The sequence below is a fragment of the Spinacia oleracea genome, chromosome 4 (assembly GCF_020520425.1).
Source record: "Spinacia oleracea cultivar Varoflay chromosome 4, BTI_SOV_V1, whole genome shotgun sequence".
Taxonomy (NCBI): domain Eukaryota; kingdom Viridiplantae; phylum Streptophyta; class Magnoliopsida; order Caryophyllales; family Amaranthaceae; genus Spinacia; species Spinacia oleracea.
The window spans coordinates 43825967-43847186 of NC_079490.1; positions in this window are offsets into that span (position 1 = coordinate 43825967).

The window sequence follows — 21220 nt, forward strand, 5'->3', positions numbered from 1 at the left end:
GAGTGGCGAAGCGCACTCTCTGGAATTGAATCTTATATAATGTGGGTAGTTCCTTGGTGGGGAATTGCTTCCATGAGACATGCCCCTGATTCTACTGCTTTGAGGGTGTCAAGCCTCACAATGCTGGTCTTCTACTCGCCTGCTAGAGTGATGAGACAGTATGGCTTGAAACAGGAGATCCCGGACTGTGTTGAAGAGAACCCGAAACCCGTTGCACTGAATGCCAATCGACTGGAAGTTTGGAGGCGGTATTGGGTTGCCAAACCATTCCTGAGTATCCAGTTCCCACCTAAGTCAGTTACTCTATCTGCGGGGTACATTGTATGGATGAGAGGCCTAAGCCAGAGGGACATTTCTCTCTCCGGACCAGCTAGAGTCCGAGATTCTAGAGCTAGACGTCCTGCATCAACTGATTATTAGGAAGGTGACGGGAGTGTGGCCCATCCGGTGCTTGACCGTTCGAAGTCCAAAGGAGGTTCGTCGTCCTCCCGTCTTGGAAGGCTAGCAAGTTCTTCTCCCGCCGCTTGGGCAAGGGGAAGATTGATGATTGATTGTGGGAGGAGCCAGGGGATAGTACTCAAGGTGCCAAGACTCGAGAGCATAGTCGCTCGACCCTAGATCTTCGTAGGCTAAATGTGTTTGAAATTGTATTGAACGGAATTGTGTTTAGATTGTGTTTGGAAGATGTGTTTAGCAAATGTGTTTAGAAAATGTGTTTAGGAAGTGAAAAGGCTTTGAACTTTGCTTCACTTGATCCTGACATTGTATTTGAATTAGCTTTGAAGGCTTTAGAGCCAAATAAAGAGTTATTGTGTTAAATTCCGCTTGAACATGCTTTGCTTTGAATTGGCACATTTGGAATAAAGACAACAACAACTGAGTTTTGAAATTTGATTTGATTTTTAGGATGCCCTTAATTGAGGAAATTTGGAATTATTTTTTGTATTAAAGTGGAAATTTTGAATTTTTTGTATTAAAGTGGTCAGGCCTCGAAATGAGGTTGCCTACGTGTCCCGTTAAGGAATCAGGCCGGACGTAGTTCTGGCTACCTTACAGGACTTTGAATTGGATTATTGAATTTGAACATGGAACTTAGACATAGAACTTCTTGAGTTGATCGAGGTTGGTCAGAGATCTGAATTCTGTTCCATCGACGTCTGTTAGTTCGACTGCTTCCCCAGAGAGGATCTTCTTGACAATGTACTGGCCTGCCCAGTTGGGTTTGAATTTTTCCCTTGGGTCCATGGTGCTTTTGCGAAGGGCTTTCAGGACAAGCTCGCCTTCTTTGATGTTTCGTGTTCTGACCCTTTTGTTGAAATGTCTGGCCACTCGGCGCTGATAGACTTGTACATGGTGAGCGGCTTGAAGCCGACGCTCATCGAGCATGACTAGCTCGTCATATCTTGCTTGTACCATGCAACTTCTGGGATTTTGCTTTCGAGGACTATCCTTAGAGAAGGTATCTCCAGCTCGATAGGTTGTACTGCTTCCATTCCATAGACCAATGAAAATGGAGTTGCACCAGTTGAAGTGCGAATTGAAGTTCGATACCCACACAATGCGAAATGCAGCTTCTGGAGCCAGTCCTTGTAATTGGTAGTCATTTTCATGATGATGGTCTTGACATTTTTGTTGGCTGCTTCGACTGCCCCATTGGTTTGTGGGCGATAAGGCGAAGAGCAATGATGTTGAATCTTGTACTCGGTGAATAGATCTTCACACTCTCCTTGAAAATGGGTTCTCTGGTCACTGATGAACTCGTGAGGAACGCCGTATCTGCATATGATGTTTTCTTGTATGAACTGGGCCACTTGCTTGGAACCCAACACTTTGAATGATCTAGCCTCGACCCATTTGGTGAAGTAGTCGATAGCAACCAGTATGAACTCATTACCCCCGGTGCCCGTCGGAGTGACTTTGTCGATGACGTCTATACCCCAGGCTGAGAATGGCTACGGTGATGATTGAGAGTATAGCAATGATGAAGGGATGTGCTTTAGATTCGCACACTTTTGGCAGGTAGGACATTTCTTGACAAAGAAGTAGCAATCCCGTTCGAGGGTAGTCCAGTAGTATCGAGCCCTGATGATCTTGAGGGCTAGCATCTTCCCGTTCATGTGGGTGCCACAGACTCCAGCATGTATGTTGTCCATGACTCTTTGAGCTTCGTGCTTGTCAACACGTCGGAGGTTGGGACCGCCAAAGGACCTTTTGTATGGAATGTCGCCTTCTATGACGAGGTTGGCTGATTGTAGTCGTAGAGCCCTTTGATTCTTGCTTGAAAAGTGCGGGGGATACTCTGAATTTTGTAGATACCTTTGAATGTCTGTACACCAAGGTTCGTCTCCGTCTTGCTCGACGTCGTCAATAACATGGACATATGCTGCTTCTTGACGTGTTTCAATTGTAAGTGGCATTTCGGCCATGCCATTTGGGATGTTGATCATTGAGGCCAGCTTTGCCAGTGCATCGGCGAATTGGTTTTCCTCTCTCGGGAGGTTTTCCTCTCTCGGGAGGTATGTATAGTGAAGCTCTTCTATTTTCTCAGACAACTGCTCAAGGTAGGACTGGTATGGAGCCACGCTCTCGCTCCTTACTTTCCATTTGCCGGTAATTTGATTGATGATTAGGGAAGAATCCCCGTACACTCGAAGTTTCTGGACACCCAATGCTAAGGCGACTTCCAGGCCCATAATGCATGCTTCATATTCTGCCGCATTGTTTGTGACGTTGAATTGCAGTTTTGCTGACATAGGAATGTGAGTGCCGTCTGGGGCTACTAGAATTACTCCAACACCACACCCGTTCTGATTTGAAGCACCGTCGAAATTCATTGACCAACTGTCATCACTGGTCATTAAGATTTGCTCGTCGGGTAAGTCGTAATCCTCCTCTTCTGCCTCGACGGGACAATCGGCTAGGAAGTCTGAGACTGCTGAACCCTTGATAGACTTCCGCGGGATGTATTTGAGAACGAATTCTGCTAACATGACCAACCACCTGGACAACCGTCCGTTAAGAGCTGGCTTTTCGAATAGATACTTGAGAGGATCCGCTTTGCTGATCACATGTACTGTATGAGAGAGCATGTAGTGCCGTAGTTTCTTTGTGGCCCAAACCAAGGCGATGCTGAGTTTCTCGAGCTGAGTGTACTTGGTTTCGTACTCGATCAGTTTTTTGCTTATGTAGTATACGGCGTTCTCCTTGCCTTCAACTTCCTGTGCGAGCATAGCCCCTACTGCTGAATTTGTGGTTGTGAGGTAGAGCCTGAGGGGAATCCCTGGCATGGCTGGCTTTAGTACTGGGGGTTGGAAAGGTAATCCTTGATAGTGTCAAATGCATGCTGACAATCGTCATCCCACACTTTGGGCTCACTTTTTCGGAGCTTTCGAAATACTGGTTCACAGATCATCGTGAGTCTTGAAATGAACCTACTGATATATTGTAGTCTGCCGAGAAAACCCCGAATTTCCTTTTCACTCGTTGGTGGTTGCATCTCGAGAATTGCCTTGATTTTCGAAGGATCAGCCTCTATGCCCCGAGAGCTGATAACATATCCGAGTAAATTGCCTGACGTTACCCCAAATGCACACTTTTGCGGATTGAGCCTCATGTTGTATTGCCTGAGCCTGTTGAAAAACTTTTGAAGTACTGAGGTATGCTCGTGTCGCTCTTTGGATTTGACAATCATGTCGTCGACATATACCTCAAATTCCCTGTGAATCATATCGCTCCTGATGGTTGTGGTTGTTCTTTGATAGGTTGCTCCTGCGTTCTTCAGTCCGAACGGCATAACTGTATAGCAATATGTACCCCACTGAGTGATGAAGGTTGTTTTCTCCATGTCCTCCTCTGCGATGGGAATTTGATTGTAGCATGCATACCCGTCCATAAAAGAGAGTAAGGCATGATTTGCGGTGTTGTCGACCAGGATGTCGATGTGGGGTAATGGAAAACCGTCTTTAGGGCAGGCCCTGTTAAGATCTCTGTAGTCCACACACATTCGTACTTTGCCATCTTTCTTTGGAACTGGGACGACATTTGCAATCCATTCTGGATACTTTGCTTCTCGAATAAACCCGGCCTCTAGCTGCTTGGAGACCTCTTCTTGTATTTTGAGGGAAACGTCCGGTTTCATGCGACGGAGCTTCTGCTTGATGGGCTTTGAACCTGGAATAAGGGGAATTGTATGCTGACCGATGCTTAGATCAACCCCTAGCATATCATGATAGGACCATGCGAAGACGTCTATGTACTCTGAAAGTAGCTTGATAAGATCATCCCGCTCTACTTGAGATAGAGTTAAACCAATCTGAACTAGCTTTGAATCACTGTTGTTAGAAAGGTGGATTTTTTCTGTTTCCTCAATTTTGGGTGTCCTATTTTCATGATTTTCGATAGCTTTTAGAATTTCAAAGTCAGTTTCTTGTGAAGCAAAGTTGTTTGGATTAGGATTGTGTTTTCAATTAGAACTCGAAGGGTAAGTAGAAATTGAAGTGTTTGAAATCAGCAATCATTACATCGATTATTTTGACTTGAAGCTCGGCCTTTAGAGGCTCTTGATTGATGCAAGACTCTAGTTCTAGACTCTTAGACTCATTGCTAGACTCAGATCCAGACTCATCCTCCGACTCGAACTCGCTCATCATAGATCCTTCGCCCACAATAATCTTGAACATCTTGCCGTTTGGAGCAGATATCTTGAGAGAATTTCTCCAGCCATTGACCATCTTCTCACTTGGAGTAATTAGCTTAGATGGGTCAAAATCTTCGATTTGAGTGATCATCTAAACCATGGTGTCTTCGGAAATGGTTGGGGTTATTTCCTGGCCAAACAATAGACCGAAAGCTGATGAATCAAGGCATTCAGGGGTAGCCTTGTCTTGTATTGGAGGAGCATCCTCTAGAAAGTGACAGTCTTGAAAGATCTCGAATCCGGGGTAAAGGATCCCCTTTGAAGAGTCATAGAAAGGCTCTGGAAAGTCGAAGTATAGGTCATCCTCTCCTTCTTTTACGAATTGCCCATTGAGTGTAAGTTGATGAGGAGGTATTTTGAATTGATCATTGCCAGCTCGACGGGCCTTTAGCTTAGCCTTTTGCTGCTTGTCATCGAACTTAGTTGGCTTGTATCCCAGACCGCAACAGTTAGTCTGTCCTTGGGCCTTGAAAGGAGATTCGGTAGGTGGTGGCAGAGTAGTGCCCAAGAAGCGCCCACGCTTGATCATCATGCGCTTTGCCATGGGATTCATTTTGGACTCGATGGCTCCAACTTCAGCACTGAATCCCCAAAGGTCTTCATCATTGTCATCATGTTCGATTAATATCAGAGCTTTGTCAGCTATCTTGGTCCTCGGATAGGACGCATGCAGGGTAATGACATTTCCTTGGACCTCCATTCGGACTTTCTGATGGAGTCAGGATGGCACTGCTTTGAGGTCATGGATCCAAGGTCTCCCCAAAAGGATATTGAAACTTGCTTTGATGTTGAGCACTTGAAAGCTTACTTTGCGCTCGATTGGTCCTGTGCAGGGTAGTAGAGTGAGAGTTCCCATTGCTTCCCAGCGAGTGTTGTCATAGGCACGAACACCTTGGGAGGAACTAGAAAAGTCACTAGGGGTGAAACCCAAATTTTCAGTAGTGCGAAGAGGACACACGTTGATGGCTGACCCATTGTCCACTAGAGTCATGGGAATGATTTTGTCTTTGTATTCAACAGTTAGATAGAGAGCTTTGTGATGGCCTGTCCCCCTCAGGTGGGAGGTCTTCATTTGTAAAGGTGATTCCTTCTTCCAGATTTGTAAGTAACCCGATTAACTCGTCAGGAGTGACTTTTGGGGTGACGTTCAACTTGACAAGAGCATTGATAAGAGCAGTGCGGTGCTCCACAGAGGAAGCCATGAGTTGCCAAATATTAACCTCTGCCTTAGTGCGCTTCAATTGTTTGATCAAAGGGTTCTCCTCGGTGGGTAGAGGGATATTAGTTGCCTGTGTCGTCCTGTTGACTGGCTCTTGAATTCGACCAGACCTAGTCATGACTTGAACGCTGTTTTCTGCTTTAGGGCCCAAGTACTAGTCGGCGCTCACAATTTCTCGGCATTCATCGTCAGAGATGTTTTCAATAGGAGGTTCCTGATATGTGTCTTCATCATTGCTGGCCCATATCCCACAAATGTCTTCTTGAGGTAATCCAGGCTCCGAGTTTTCACTTAGCTGCGCAAGGTGGAGCACAGGCTTTTGGTTATGAAAGATTTCCTCTACCTTGAAAGGGCCCACAACATGGAAAAGAGTTTCTTGATTGTCCTCGAGAGCCCTTATGCGAGCCTCAGCTTCCTCAACACGTTCATAGAGCTCTGCTACAACTGCTGCTAGTGAAGTCATCTTGAATAGGGATCTGAGATAAGGAGTCTGAGCACCCGTTTAGCACATGATTTTGAACCTTAGAACTTGAACTTCCCGACACATGATATGATATGCATGCAATGAATGAGACCTAGACTTGACTCTAAGTGCCACTCCAAAGATTCAGGATTTTGGATTTTTGTACTTGTATTCGGGATTTGCAACCCGTTGGAAGTGTTTGAGAGGATCCTTCATTCTTTTGTGGAAGTTGACTCTTTGTACTAGAACTCGGAATATCGAAAGAATATTTCGACCTATTGGACCTTGGACTAATTTAGGGGAATTTCAACCCATTGAGAATTTCTAAATTGGACTTGTACTGGGAGTTTGAATTTTGTATTATTTCAAGGGAATTTCAACCCGTCAATATTTTAGGGGAATTTCAACCTGTTGGACTTGGAATATTTGAAGGGAATTTCAACCCAATTGAAAGGGAATTGATTTTGTATTATTTCAAGGGAATTTCAACCCGTCAATATTTTAGAGGAGTTTCAACCCGTTGATAGGATGCGAAGTTTGAATTTGTACTATTTCAGGGGATTTTCAACCCATTGGAAAAGAGGGTTTTGAACTTGTATTATTTCAGGGTATTTTCAACCCATTTTACAATTGGACTTGTATTATTTCAGGGGATTTTCAACCCATTTGACAATTGGACTTGTATTATTTCAGGGGATTTTCAACCCAGATCAATGGAAGGCAAGGATTTGCAGCTCGAAAATGAGTTTGAAGTTTGAATTTGATTCGAAGTTTGAACTTTGAATTGGAAAGGACGCACTTTTGTATGTAGAATGTGAGGCTTTGAATGTGGAAAATCCGACATTATGCCGCCATGAATTTGAGACATTGAATTTGGGAACTTGAAAGTCCGGCATTATGCCGCCGTGTACTTGGAATTTTGAAGTGTTTGAAAATGAGATTGAATGAAGGAGATTATGCCATCATGGATTTGGAATTGGAAGCTTCGAATATAGGATTTGAGATTTGAAGGTTTGGAATTTTTGAACTTCGAGCATGAGGTTTGAAATATGGAATGGAAAAGTCGGTATTACGACGGTATGAATTTGTAACTTGAAACTTTGAGCATAGGACTTGAAACTCGAAAGATTGACATGGGTTTTGAGGTTCGAAAGTTGAGTCGAAAAGGTCGGCATTACGCCGGTCATGAGTTTAGACATTTGAACTTGAGGTTTTGAGATTAGCAACTCGAACTTGAGGTTTGAAGACTTGAATATTTGAAATAGAAAATCCGGCATGACGCCGTTGCATTTGAGTTTTGAACTTGGAATTTGAAATTTTGACTAGAAAATACGGCATTATGACGCCGTTGGATTTGAGTTTTGAACTTGAAATAGGAGTTTTGACTAGAAAATCCGGCATTATGGCGCCGTTGGATTGAGTCTTGACTTGAAACTCGAAGCTTGAAATTTGAACTAGAAAATCCGGCATTATGACGCCGTTGGATTTGGATTTGAAAATTGATGTTTGGATTAGAAATTTTGGACTTGAAACTCGAAACTTGAAATTTGAAATAGAAAATCCGGCATTATGACGCCGTTGGATTTGAGGTTGAATTTGAAACTTGAGGTTTGAAATGGAAAATCCGGCATTATGACGCCGTTGGATTTGAGTTTGAATTTGAAACTTGAGAATTGAAATGGAAAATCCGGCATTATGACGCCGTTGGATTTGAACTTGAATTTGAAATTTGAGATATGAAATGGAAAATCCGGCATTATGACGCCGTTGGATTTGAACTTGAATTTTGAAATTTGAGATTTGAAATGGAAAATCCGGCATTATGACGCTGTTGGATTTGAACTTGAATTTGAAATTTGAGATTTGAAATGGAAAATCCGGCATTATGACGCCATTGGATTGCATTTTGAATTTGGAACTTGGAATTTGGACTTGAAAATCCGGCATTATGACGCCGTTGGATTGAATTTTGAATTTGGCATTTGTGCGTGAGGCGTGTTTAAGGGTTTTGAATCAAATGGAGTGGCACTCCTAAAAGACCTTAAATCGGCGATTTTAGATGCATGAGGTTTGAATGATGCTCCTAGGGGTTTGGTTTCCTAGTTGGAGGCTAATTGGTTTTGGCAAGCTAGAACTCGAGGTTAGCCATTCAAGCGTGCAAAGACGCCCACACAATGCCCAAATAGCACGTTGTCACACTAATCATGAATATGAATGCGACATGCAAAGTTCTCAACCTAAGGTCGGTCTAAGTTTTGTATGATGCAAGTGGTGGGCTTAGGGTGTCAAAAAGGTACTTGACTAAGAGACGGATCCGGCGACAACTTGCACATCCGCCTAAGGGACGTGTGTGTCGGCAGACGGCCTCCATACTTGACATCGGGAATGTGAAGCAAATGCCAAGTTTCGGTAGGCGCGGAAATGGTCACACACTTTGGTCGGGAACTGTAAGGAGAGTCACCATTTCGTTGCCCCCGGGGCTAGCCCGAATGTAGAACACATCCGTTTGGGCAAGGTAGAAATTCATTTTGCACAATATGGTTTTCGATAAATGCATGAAATGCCTAGAAATTGAAATTTGAAATCGTACTCGAATTTGTATTTGTAAAGCTCGTTTTTCGACATTCGTTCACGAGGTTTGGGAGCGTCCTTCCAGATTCAAAAATAGACTAACTCCCAACACGAAAAGTTGAGCAAAAGTGGGCGACAAGCCACTGTGAGCCACTGTCCTGGATGCAGGCAGTGGCGTTGGGCGCAGGTGGCTGCGCCTGGCGCCAGTGCTGGCATCCAGTACTTAAGCTGATCAGTGGCTTGCTGCTCGAAATCTGCTCGCATTTTCGAAATTGAAATTAGAAAGTCCGCAGTGGAGTCGCCAGAATTGTAGGGGGTGTTTTTTGCGTATGTATTGCAATTCCCTACAAGGGGGGCAGTTTTTAGAAACCATTGTATTTTTGTACCTCGAAGGAGTCGCCACCAAACATTATTTAAAGTCTCGTTTGGAAAGACCGCAAGTGACTCTATTTCGGATAAGGCTTTGAATCCTCGAAACGGATGGGTGAGATCCGGGCACGGGAACGAGATGCTTATTCCGCGAGCTTTAGAAATTATTCGAGTACGTGACATAGCATTTTCGAAAATATACCCTAGATTAGACTATGTGGGTTTGAATTTTAGAGAAAATAGAATCTCTAACTGTATGGTGGTCACTTTGCTTTAAAGGTAATTTAAGGGAACCTAAGATCGGTTTGTCCAAGAAATTATCTTTGTTAAGCGTGATGTACCCTTGCGTTTTGTTGTATTTAGCATGTATGGTGATGAAAGCAATAAAGAAAATAAAGCAACATCACAATAGTAAATAAGTGCGGAATTAGTAAATACAAGACCCCCTAGAAACGGACTAGGGAGTAGGTCCACATTGCCTAGAAGGACTAGGCAAGTAAAGATGCGGAATTGAAATGCGGAATTGAAAGTGCGATATTGAAATTGCGGAATTGAAAGTGCGATATTGAAATTGCGGTATTGAAAGTGTGATATTGAAATTGCGGTATTGAAAGGTGCATAATTGAAATGTCAATATTGAAAGGTGCATAATTGAAATTGCGGTATTGAAATTTGTACTTGGGCACATGAGATTCGAACGCCAAGCGGCTCCTTAAAAATAAGTGCGCCTGACACGAATTCAAAGCCAAAAATCTCAACTTGGGAGAAGTTGCTCATCCCAAAGTATCCTAGATTTGGCATATAGAACTTGAACTTGAAAGTTTGAATTTTGAAATATTGAACTTGAAATATTTGAACTTGAACTTGAAATATTGAACTTGTGCTTGAAATATTGAAACTTAAGAGACTTGAATCTCAAAGATCGGACCTTTTAATGTTGAAAAGGTTAGATCTTTGATGTGCTCTTACTTTGAAAGGATCCTAGTTTAGGGAAGTAGTCATGAGCAACCCTAAACATTGTGGGATCTTGAAATTTGAAAACTTGAACTTGTATATTGAAAAATGGAGTCTTGAATCTCAAAAGGTTAAACCTTTAGAAGCTAAAAAGGTGTCATCTTTGATTACTCCATACTTGAAAGTGATTCTAGTTCAAAGAAGTGATTGCAAACAAGTTTGAACATCCTTGAATCTTGAAAGTTTGCATTTTTGTATTTTGAAAAGTTTGGATTTTGAAAAGATGTATGATTGTTGCAAGTGACATTTTTAGTATTAAAAATGCCAACTTGCTAATCATTTTTGAAATAGGAAAATCAAAGAAACATGATTAAATATTGTGGGATTCGGAATTACCTACTTAAGTTTAGGCAAGAATTCCTTTTATAGCTCCCAATTGCTTAGAACTTGAAGTTTGTATGTGTTTTTGAAGGATTTTTGGACTTGAATTTGAGGCGTAATTTTTGTATTACGACGTTTTATATTGAAGATGCCTCCCTAAATGCTGGAAATTAGGGGGTATTTATAGGAAAAATGGCTGGAATACGCCAGCCATTGCCAGCGCAGCACGCCAAACCAGCGCTGGGCGCTAGTGACGTGGCATGAGTGCTGCCAAAATCAAGGACGCGGGCTCCGTCCTTGATTTGTCTTGTATTGATGTACCTTCATACGAATAGTACGATGCTTGGCACGTAGTGTTTTCTTGGAGGTTAAGACTTGATTTTGCGTAAAAAAACAAGCCATTTCGGGTTTTGAATTCCGGTTGTACGGGACGGGGCCCGGCTTGCTCGGTTTTGTGGGTCGGCGCCCGAATTTGACTTGCCTTATATTATTTTGAGTGGAAAAGGCTTAGTAAAACCAATGGAATGGTCTACTAGATGAGATTGTACTTGGATTTTGAAATTGGTTTTTGAAGATTGTATTTTGTACCGAGTTCCGGAAGGGGAACGGCCTCGGGGATTGGATTTTGGATCTTGTATTTTGGAGATGTTCTTAGCAATTAGGATTTCCGCACGGAGTTGCTCCAACCGCCTAGTAAGGATAATGGTATCGTCATCATCCCAGAGGGGAGACACGAATTAGGTGTCTACACATTAACTTTTAAAACTTCGACAAGTTTCCCTTTCCATTCATGAAAGTTAGTCAAGTGTAACTCGACATCCAGAATTTCAGCTGATATGATTGTTGTTATGTTTACGACCATTTTGATTACTACAATCGAAAAGAATTTGCAATAAATAACCATTCATAAACTTTAATAACTTTGAAATAAAAGCTAACATACAATCATTAAAGCTATTAAACATTTCATTCATGCAAAAGCAAAACATGGTCCAAAAAGAATGAAACAATTCCAAGACCCCAAATGTCCTAAATCCTTAAGCCGCTTTGGCATGTCTTAAGTAGTTTAAGATTCTAGGTAAGCAAAACCTATTGCTAGTAATCTCCAAATTACTCTTGGTTAATAAATTAATACCATAATTCATCCCATTGCCGCAACATAATGCCATTTGTTGTTTGAGTTGAAACCACAATCAACGTGATCCTTTGGGACGCCTTACCACCTAAGTCTACTAAAAATAGCACCTCGCTTTGGCATAAACCTACTACCTTAAATCCTTAGATTTTTGTAAGTGCTTGATTTGGAAGGCAATTTTTAAACTCAATATTACTTTGGACCTAGTTGTTTCTATGTTGGTTCGATTATTTAGTGAACTTGATCTAATCGAGTTATACGAAACAACCTATTCATGCACAACATACATACATACATTCAAGCATATATATATATATATATATATATATATATATATATATATATATATATATATATATATATATATATATATATATATATATATATATATATATATATATATATCAAAATGCATAAATATTTGGTGAACTAGTATGGCTCAAAACATCTTGTCTTGAAGCATCCAATCTTCATCACCACCTTGTTAGCTTGGCATCGTCTTGAATCTTCGTTCAAATGCTAACTTAAAGTTCTAAACTTAGAAATACTTGAAAATAATAAAATTACATCAAAATTTCCATGGTACGCAGACCATATTTAAAACTTTGCATTCAAAGATAGAACGGTTCGCAGACCGTATTTAACTATCCTAAATTGGCCATACTAGTCACTTGGAGTACCTGCGTTACATAAAATATACATTCTATGCATTCACCCATTCGTATGCTAAAACGAATGGCCCATATAATTATGCAAGTATTTACGTGAATTAATTAAAATTCACGTTCACATAAACGCGTCCTAAAAGATTAATCAATTTCCAAATTATTAATCCTTAGACTTTATTCTAATTAAAATTGAATTTAATTAAAATAATGCGACCTACGAAAATAATTAAAAAATTAATTATTTCATTTTAATTTCATTTAGTGGCTCCCATCAAACCAATAATTATTCCGGATAATTAATTATGAAATATTAAATTAAAACTCGCGTCCCTGCCCAAGTAAATAAAATATTAAATTAAAAATCTCGTTAGCCCAAATTAATGCAAACATGCGAAGCCCAACAAATCAAACAATTTCAATGAAAAAGTCCAAGTGCATGGTTGGGCTACGCTTGCGCCCAGCCCATTGCGCCCTTTTGTGGCCTACGAGGCACACGAGCAAGCTCGCATACCCCATAGCCTATGCGCGCACGTGCCCACAGCTCGTCGCTGCCCTGCGCGCTCGTCGTGCTCATCGCAGCGCTGGACGTCGCAGGCTACGTGCCTTGCTTCGTCGCAGCACTCGCAAGCCAAGGCGTGCCTTGCTTTCCCCTTTCCTCGCCCAGCGCGCGCGGCACGCAGCTCGCTTGCTGCTGCCCGCGTCGCTGCGGCTCGGCACTCGTACAGCAGCCCGCATGGCTCGTCGAGCCACACGTCCACCATACTCGTGTTCGTGCCTTTGGTTCGTGCCTACGGACCAACTTAATTAAAAAAAAAATTTAATTTCACGAACTTTGCATTAATGTTATTTTTCATAAAAAAGTTACGATTTTGTTTTTCGAAAAACAACGGTTTTTACGATTTAATAAACTTAACGACAATCCAATTTCGTAAAATATTTAATCAAGGCTAACATTATTCAAATTTTCAAGAACGAACAAATCAACTAAAAAATTTGAACTTTTAAATAATAAAATCTAAAACTTTAAATCGTTCTATAAACATTTAAATTTCAGATTTTAATAATTAGGTTTAAGTGCGATTAAAATTAACGAAACCATTCAAAATTTTAATCCAATAATTTTTAAAATTAGCCACTGACCCATGAAATTATATTCCCTTTCCTAATTAATCGAATTATTAGACCAAAATTATTTAAAAAAGACAATTAGGGTTCTAAATTCTACGAATTGGGGAAAATCAAAATTAGGGTTTATACTTATCGGAAAAATATGAAATTTTTACCATAGATCAAGAATATACCCAGTGACATCGTGTCAAAATTTCAAGCAATTCCGAATAGTTTAGGTCGACCTTTTAATTGAATTACTTTCCGACACTTTTAATTTTTATTAAAAAATTAACAAAAACGCCCTAAAAACGACACTTCGAGGCCTGTTTTTGCGATTTCATTCTCATGAGTTGATTTTAGAAAATCGTTTTCAATCAGATTAGGGTTTGAAAAGTTGAAAAAGCGAACCTTTTTGAAATCATACCTTATTACGCAATTCATCCAAAAATTCATAATAAATCCGAAAAATTCATAAAAAATTCCAAAATTTCGACAGATGCAAATACAAATAAAACATGCTAAAATATGCTTTGAATACATTAGGCTCATGATACCACTGTAGGGGAATACATTTAAACATAATAACATGTGCGGAAAAAATCCCCGAAGCCAGGAAGCATGTATAAAGCACAGATTAAGCATACTTACATTTGAAGCGTGTTTTCCACAATAATCTGTCAACAAACACGAACTTAGAACTCCACTTGTCGTTCCTCTACTTGGTTCACCGACACGATCAGATCCGTCTTGATGATCGTAGCTTAGACAATCGATCAAGATAGTTTGCTTTTGGGAAGAACTCACTTTGGAGGCACAGAGAGAATTAGGGTTCTCTGAGTCTCTAGGGTTTGAGTATGTGTGAAAATTGTATTGTTGGAAAATCGGGTTAGAAGGTTATTAACATAACCTTGCTAACCGGCCAAGCCACAAGGGCCATGACCGGCCAGCAAGCCCGCGCAACACACGAGTAGTCGAGCACACAGCGTGCTGGGCCGTGGGTCGCGCGCAGTTGTTGCTGTGTCGTTGCTTTGGCCCGCGCGCACACACGCGTAGTTGCTCGGCCATGGGCCAGCGCTGCCGTGTGGTTTGCCTTGCTTGCGTGCCGAGCGCCCATGGGCCTCGAGTGCCTCGCGCACTCGGCTTGTGGGCCGCTCTTCGTATTCGCGACTTAATATCGTTCCAGATATTATTTATCGTTTCTAATACGACGAATCACCGTCGTACCATACGATTTATTCGTTTCTCCTAGCTTACGAATATTCGCGATACGATATACGATTCCGATGCAAGGTCGTATCGTATAATACGTTTTCCAACTAATTCCGGAAAAGCTATTAAATGAATTTTCGATTCATTTAATCCGGTAATCTGTTACGTGTCATTGGTGTGACCTTGTAGGTTCAGTCAAGAGTAATGTAATCCCCCGTAAATTTATAAATTTTTTTAATATATTTTAATGTATATTATTTATATTAAAATAGAATTTATGAATTTTAGTAATAAATATATAAGGAAATTTTGGTATTTACTACCTTTAAAATACACCACTTTTGTATTTACTACCTTATGAAATTTTTATTTTAAATTACTACCTTAAACTTCCAATTTTTATTTATTTACTACCACTTTATAGTTTTCTCATTTTAAAATTAAGATATCTCTTTCATTTCTTAATCGTTTAAAGTTATTCAAAGTTCATTATTTTCTTTTTTCTATAGGGAATTCATTGAGAACGTCATTTCAAAAAAAATTATTTCATAATTCATAAGTAGTTTAATATTTTACAAATAATATTAATTTATTTTACCTTTTACAAAATATTAAATGAAAGATCCCTATGGAATCCTTACACATAACTAATAAGAATGGGTTTTGAATCACTTAAAATGATTAACAAACGAAAGAGATATCTCAATTTTAAAATGAGAAAACTGTAAAATGGTAGTGAATACAAAAAAAATGAAACTTTAAGGTAGTAATTTAAAATAAAATTTTCATAAGGTAGTAAATACAAAAGTGGTGTATTTTGAAGGTAGTAAATACCAAAAAAATCCAATATATAATTAACGTATATTTATTTTATTTTAAGTACGTTCTAAATATTTAACGATTTTTGAACTTTATTATATTTATGTATTTAACGTATATTTAATTTTATTTAAATATATTCTAAATATTTTAACGATTTTTGCAATCAAGAATCATTTTAGAATTTTATGTGGAAAAGAATTTGAATTAGGAAAACCCGTTGAATTCGGAAAAACAATCCTATTCGATTTTGACTCAAACACTAAAACCCAAATCCTAATCCTAGCCCACATGGGAAAAGCCCAAAATAAAAACTCAAAAACTCTCTTTTCTATTTCACGTAAAAACAAAATAACACCAAAACCCCTTCTCTCTTCCTATTTCACGTAAATACCTTCAACCCTCAAACTCCTTGCTGCCCTAACCACCACCATCAGCCGTCGCACCACCTCCCTGCGCCACCAGTCGCTTCCACCCGACCACCGTCGCTCCTCCTCCTGTGTCGGTAATCCTCCCTCCTCTCCTTCTCTCTTCCTCTTTCGTTTTCCTTGCTTTCTCACCCCGTTTCTGCTTCTGTTTCGCGACCACCGAGCAGCCCTCGCGTCGCCGCCCGAAGCTGCGCCGCACCACCACCGACCAAACCTGCCGCTGCCGTGCCCTGCTCGCCGGCAGTCTCTCTCCTCCCCTTCTTGTTTTGGTTATTTCTTAAACCCTAAGTTATTTAAATATTTTGATTTAAGTTTATTGATTTTAAATTATGTTTCTTGAATTAAATTATTAATCTTTATAGTTAAATTATAATTTTCAGATTTGATATTGATATTGTAAATTAATTAATTTCAGTTTTGGTTGATTAATATGTAAGTTAGGGTTTTAAATTAGTTTAGTGATTTAATTCGTGTTTATTGAATATAAATTACAAGTTATTATGATTAAAGTATATTTTCAGATTTTATATTATATTTAAGTAACAAATTTAATTTCCAGATTTATTAATTTGGTTAAATAAGTATTTTAAACTATTAAAGCATGAATTTTTAAGGTTTTATTATGTTTAAAATCATAATAGAATGATTATACCTATTAAAGTTATTATTTTATGATCTTAAGGATGTTGAATATATTTTGAGCAAGTTTTGAATTATTTTATATTGCTGGAAATTTAAAAAGGAACGTTTGTTGGAGTTTATGATAATTAGGGATCGTTAGGGAATTAATCACTATTCTAGGAAGTTAATTAATTAAGTTTCGATATTGGGGAATGTTCTAAATATGTTTAGGATGTGTTTAGAGTACGTTAGTGTTGCTGTAAATTATTAGGAATTGATTTGGGTACGTTTCTTGATTATTTTAGGCGGAGAATTCTTTGTGGGCGACTTTTGAATTCGTTAAAGTGGCCTATCCGTTTGTTTACACAAGGTACGTACATACCTGTGTGCTTGGATGTGTGTTGTATTGAGAATATGATGAATATATTTATGAACTTGTTTATGTTGGAGTTTCATGTTCAATGTCGTTGAATTAATGCGTTGAGCATAGAACTTTATTTATAAGAATTGAATCATGTTAGCATGGAATATTGATGCAAGCATGTTGGTTTTGGAGAACTTCATAGTATTTAATATTGGTTTAGATCTTTATTGATCGTTGTTCCTCTTTAGATTTTCACTACTTTATAAGGGCCGAGGACCTTGTTTGGTAGTTGAACCTTATACCTAATAAAGGTTTTTAAATATGGATAGAGGAAGGATTAAAATAGTTGGAATTGGCTCTTGGTTGGACGTTGTGATCACTTATTTAATTCAAAGATAAAAGAAGTTGTGTTTACTTGTTGAATATAATATTTATGTTTGATGAGTCATAACCAAGTATTAAAAGTTAAGTCATTAAAAGTTAAGTCATGTAGTACTCAGCTTTGCTAATTACGTGCTTTGTTTGTGTGTGTTAATCATGGCTATGCCTTATTGATCCTGTGATGACCCATTTTGGTGAGCAGTCTCTAAGGATCAATAAGCGTTGCCATCTACAGGTTTGAAGATGATGCATCATGGGGATCGAGATTAGAGAGCTTGTATTTAGTTTCGTTTTGCTAAGTAACTTGGTTTGTTAATTTAGACTTTAACCTATAGTACCACAACTTTAACACATAAAATTACAAGGTGTGAAATAAAACAAATTGCATGATTCACATTAGCCGAAGAAAGGGAGAAATATAAAAGTCAGACTTTTAGCGCTTAAAGTTAAATTAATAAAAGTAAATTTAGGTTTGAGATGAAAAAGACTGTCTTAACTTTTAGAACAATTTCCATAACTTTAACCTACAAAACTACAACTTTAACACAGAAAACTACAAAGTGTGCAATAAAAATATTGGATGACACACATTAGCTGAAAAAAGGTAGAAATATAAAAGTCAGACTTTTAGCAGTTAAAGTTAAGTTAATAAAAGTAAAAGTTAGGTTTGATACGACGGAAGACTGTCTTAACTTTTAGAACAATTTCCATAACTTTAACCTACAGAACAACAACTTTAACACATAAAATTACAAGGTGTGAAATAAAACAAATTACATGATTCACATTAGCCGGAGAAAGGGAGAAACATAAAAGTCAGACTTTTAGCGCTTAAAGTTAAGTTAATAAAAGTAAAAGTTAGGTTTGAGATGAAAGAGACTGTCTTAACTTTTAGAACAATTTCCATAACGTTAACCTACAAAACTACAACTTTATCACAGAAAGCTACAATGTGTGCAATAAAAAGATTGGATGACTCACATTTGCTGGAAAAATCGGTAGAAATATAAAAGTCAGACTTTTAATCGTTAAAGTTAAGTTATTAAAAGTAAAAGTTAGGCTTGATACGACGGAAGACTGTCTTAACTTTTAGAATAATTTCCATAACTTTAACCTATAGTACCACAACTTTAACCCATAAAATTACAAGGTGTGAAATAAAACAAATTGCATGATTAACATTAGCCGAAGAATGGGAGAAATATAAAAGCCAGACTTTTAGCGCTTAAAGTTAAGTTAACAAAAGTAAAAGTTATGTTTGAGATGAAAAAAACTGTCTTAACTTTTAGAACAATTTCCATAACTTTAACCTACAAAACTACAACTTTAACACAGAAAACTACAATGTGTGCAATAAAAAGACTGGATGACTCACATTAGATGAAAAAAGGTAGAAATATAAAAGTCACACTTTTAGTCGTTAAAGTTAAGTTATTAAAAGTAAAAGTTAGGTTTGATACGACGGAAGACTGTCTTAACTTTTAGAATAATTTCCACAACTTTATTTACTAGAAAGATTACCAGTAAAATAGTGCATATAGACAATCTCGATAATTCTTCGTCTAACTCGAGATCGAGCATTTATTGAATCATGGGGTAAACTTACCTCAAAATCCGCAGATCCTCCTCCTTCATGTCAAGGGCAAGCATACATTGCCCCTATAGCTTTGTTTCCATGCCCTCTACGGACTGCTAATGCTTACCCTAGCCCAAACTCATTCCCATACATGTCATATGTAGGCAACTGTTGTATCACAATTGTGTTACAATTAAAAACCTCCGCATGTTGTAACACAAGAAAGAAGATTCCAACAATTCATTAATTCGTGTATCAATGTTGCCGCCCACCCTAGTAATTCACCAGTTGTAGTACTTACAGGGAGTGTTTTAATGGAGTTCTCGAAAACACCTAAAAAGTATAATCGCAACCTTAAAATCAAAACCCTAAAATCACAACAATATACATAACATTCAAAAAATCGCAGAGAAAACTAATGTTGATTATGGAGTGGAATCAATAAGGAACCGTCGCAGAGAAACAACAACAAATGTGGCAGAGAAATTCGTAGCAAAAAATCAAAGAATAACGCAGGAAAATTGCAGAGGAGAGAGAGAGGAGAGAGAAAGAAAGAGAACGAAATTGGGAGAAAAAAATTAAAATTCCAATAAATTGGGCTTGGTGTACAATAAACAAGAATTTGTGTACATTAAATTGAGACTTGCCTAAAGTGGGCTTGGTGTACAATAAATTATTGTACACCCTTTGTAAACAAGAATTTGTGAAGTGTAAAAATTAAAATGGGACACTAGAAACGGAAAGCGTAAAGAATAAAAAAGGACAAAGAGAGTAATATATATGTATATTTTTAGGGAAATGGGACTAGTATAATACTCCCTCCGTCTCTTTTTGTTTTTTACGTTTCCTTTAGTGTTCCAAAATGTTCTTTACATTTCCTATTATATTATCACATAAATGATTTAATATTCTATCAAAATTTGTGTCCAATTAGTATATTAACCAATTAAATCAATTGGGTCATTTAATCTCTCACACTTTTCCATAGGGACATTAACTTTTTCTAATTTTCCCAATATCAGAATTTTGATAAGAGTGAAAACATTATAAATAAACGTAATTTTCCTCGTTTACATGAAAAACTTAGAAGAATTTCAATGCACATTAATTAGTCGTTAAAACGCGTGCAAAATACCAAACGTAAAAAAACAAAAAGAGACGGAGGGAGTATTTATTAACCGCATAATTAAAATAATGCATTTAAAGCATAAAAGTGGTTGTAAATAAATTTTTTACATTGTATTATCTACTCCTAGACATAGAAGTTGAATGGGTCATAAATATATAATACTCCCTCCGTCCCGGAATACTTGACCTGTTTTCTTTATCGGGTCGTCCCTTAATACTTGACCTGTTTTTAAAAATGGAAATATTCTAACAATATTATATTATTTCTCACCCCACCCCTATTAACCCACCTACCCCCTACTCCATACAAAAAATAATTAAAAATTCAACCCCTACTCTACCCCAACCCCACTTCTTAACCCACCTCTCACTAACTACATTAAAATAATACCCTACTATCAACTACTACCTATTAAATTAAATAAGTCAATTTAAGTCCCTTAAACTCTGTGCCGGTCAAACCGGATCGAGTATTCCGGGACGGAGGGAGTAACCAATCTGTAAAGACATGAAATACGAAAGGGCTATTCGAAGCCATAATTAAATAATGCCAAATAATCTTCTGTTTACATCATTTCTCCCAAACAAAATCAAAATTTGGCTACTCCCTCCGTCTCTTTTTGTTTTTTACGTTTTCCTTTTTGGGTATTTCAAAATGTTTTTTACATTTTCTTTTATATTATCACATAAATAACTTAGTATTCTATCAAAATTTGTGTCCACTTATTATTTTAACCAATCAAATTCATTGGGTCATTTAATCTCTCACACTTTTCCATTGGGACATTAAATTTTTTCTCATTTCCCAATATAAGAATTTTGATAAAAGTGAAAACATTATAAATAAACGTAATTTATCTCGTTTAAATAAAAAAAGTTGAGGGATTTCAATGCAAATTAATTATTCGTTAAAACGCGTGAAAAATACAAAACGTAAAAAACAAAAAGAGACGGAGGGAGTAGTTTTTTAAGTATGTCAAATGACTTGTCTAGACTTTTATTGACTGACACTTTGACTTGTACTAATGACTTTTCTAATCCCTACATAATTTCCAATGAGGGAATGCCACGTCTGAACATAAAGAGTCAAATATTGGGGGACCATAATCAACGGCATTTAAGATGGTC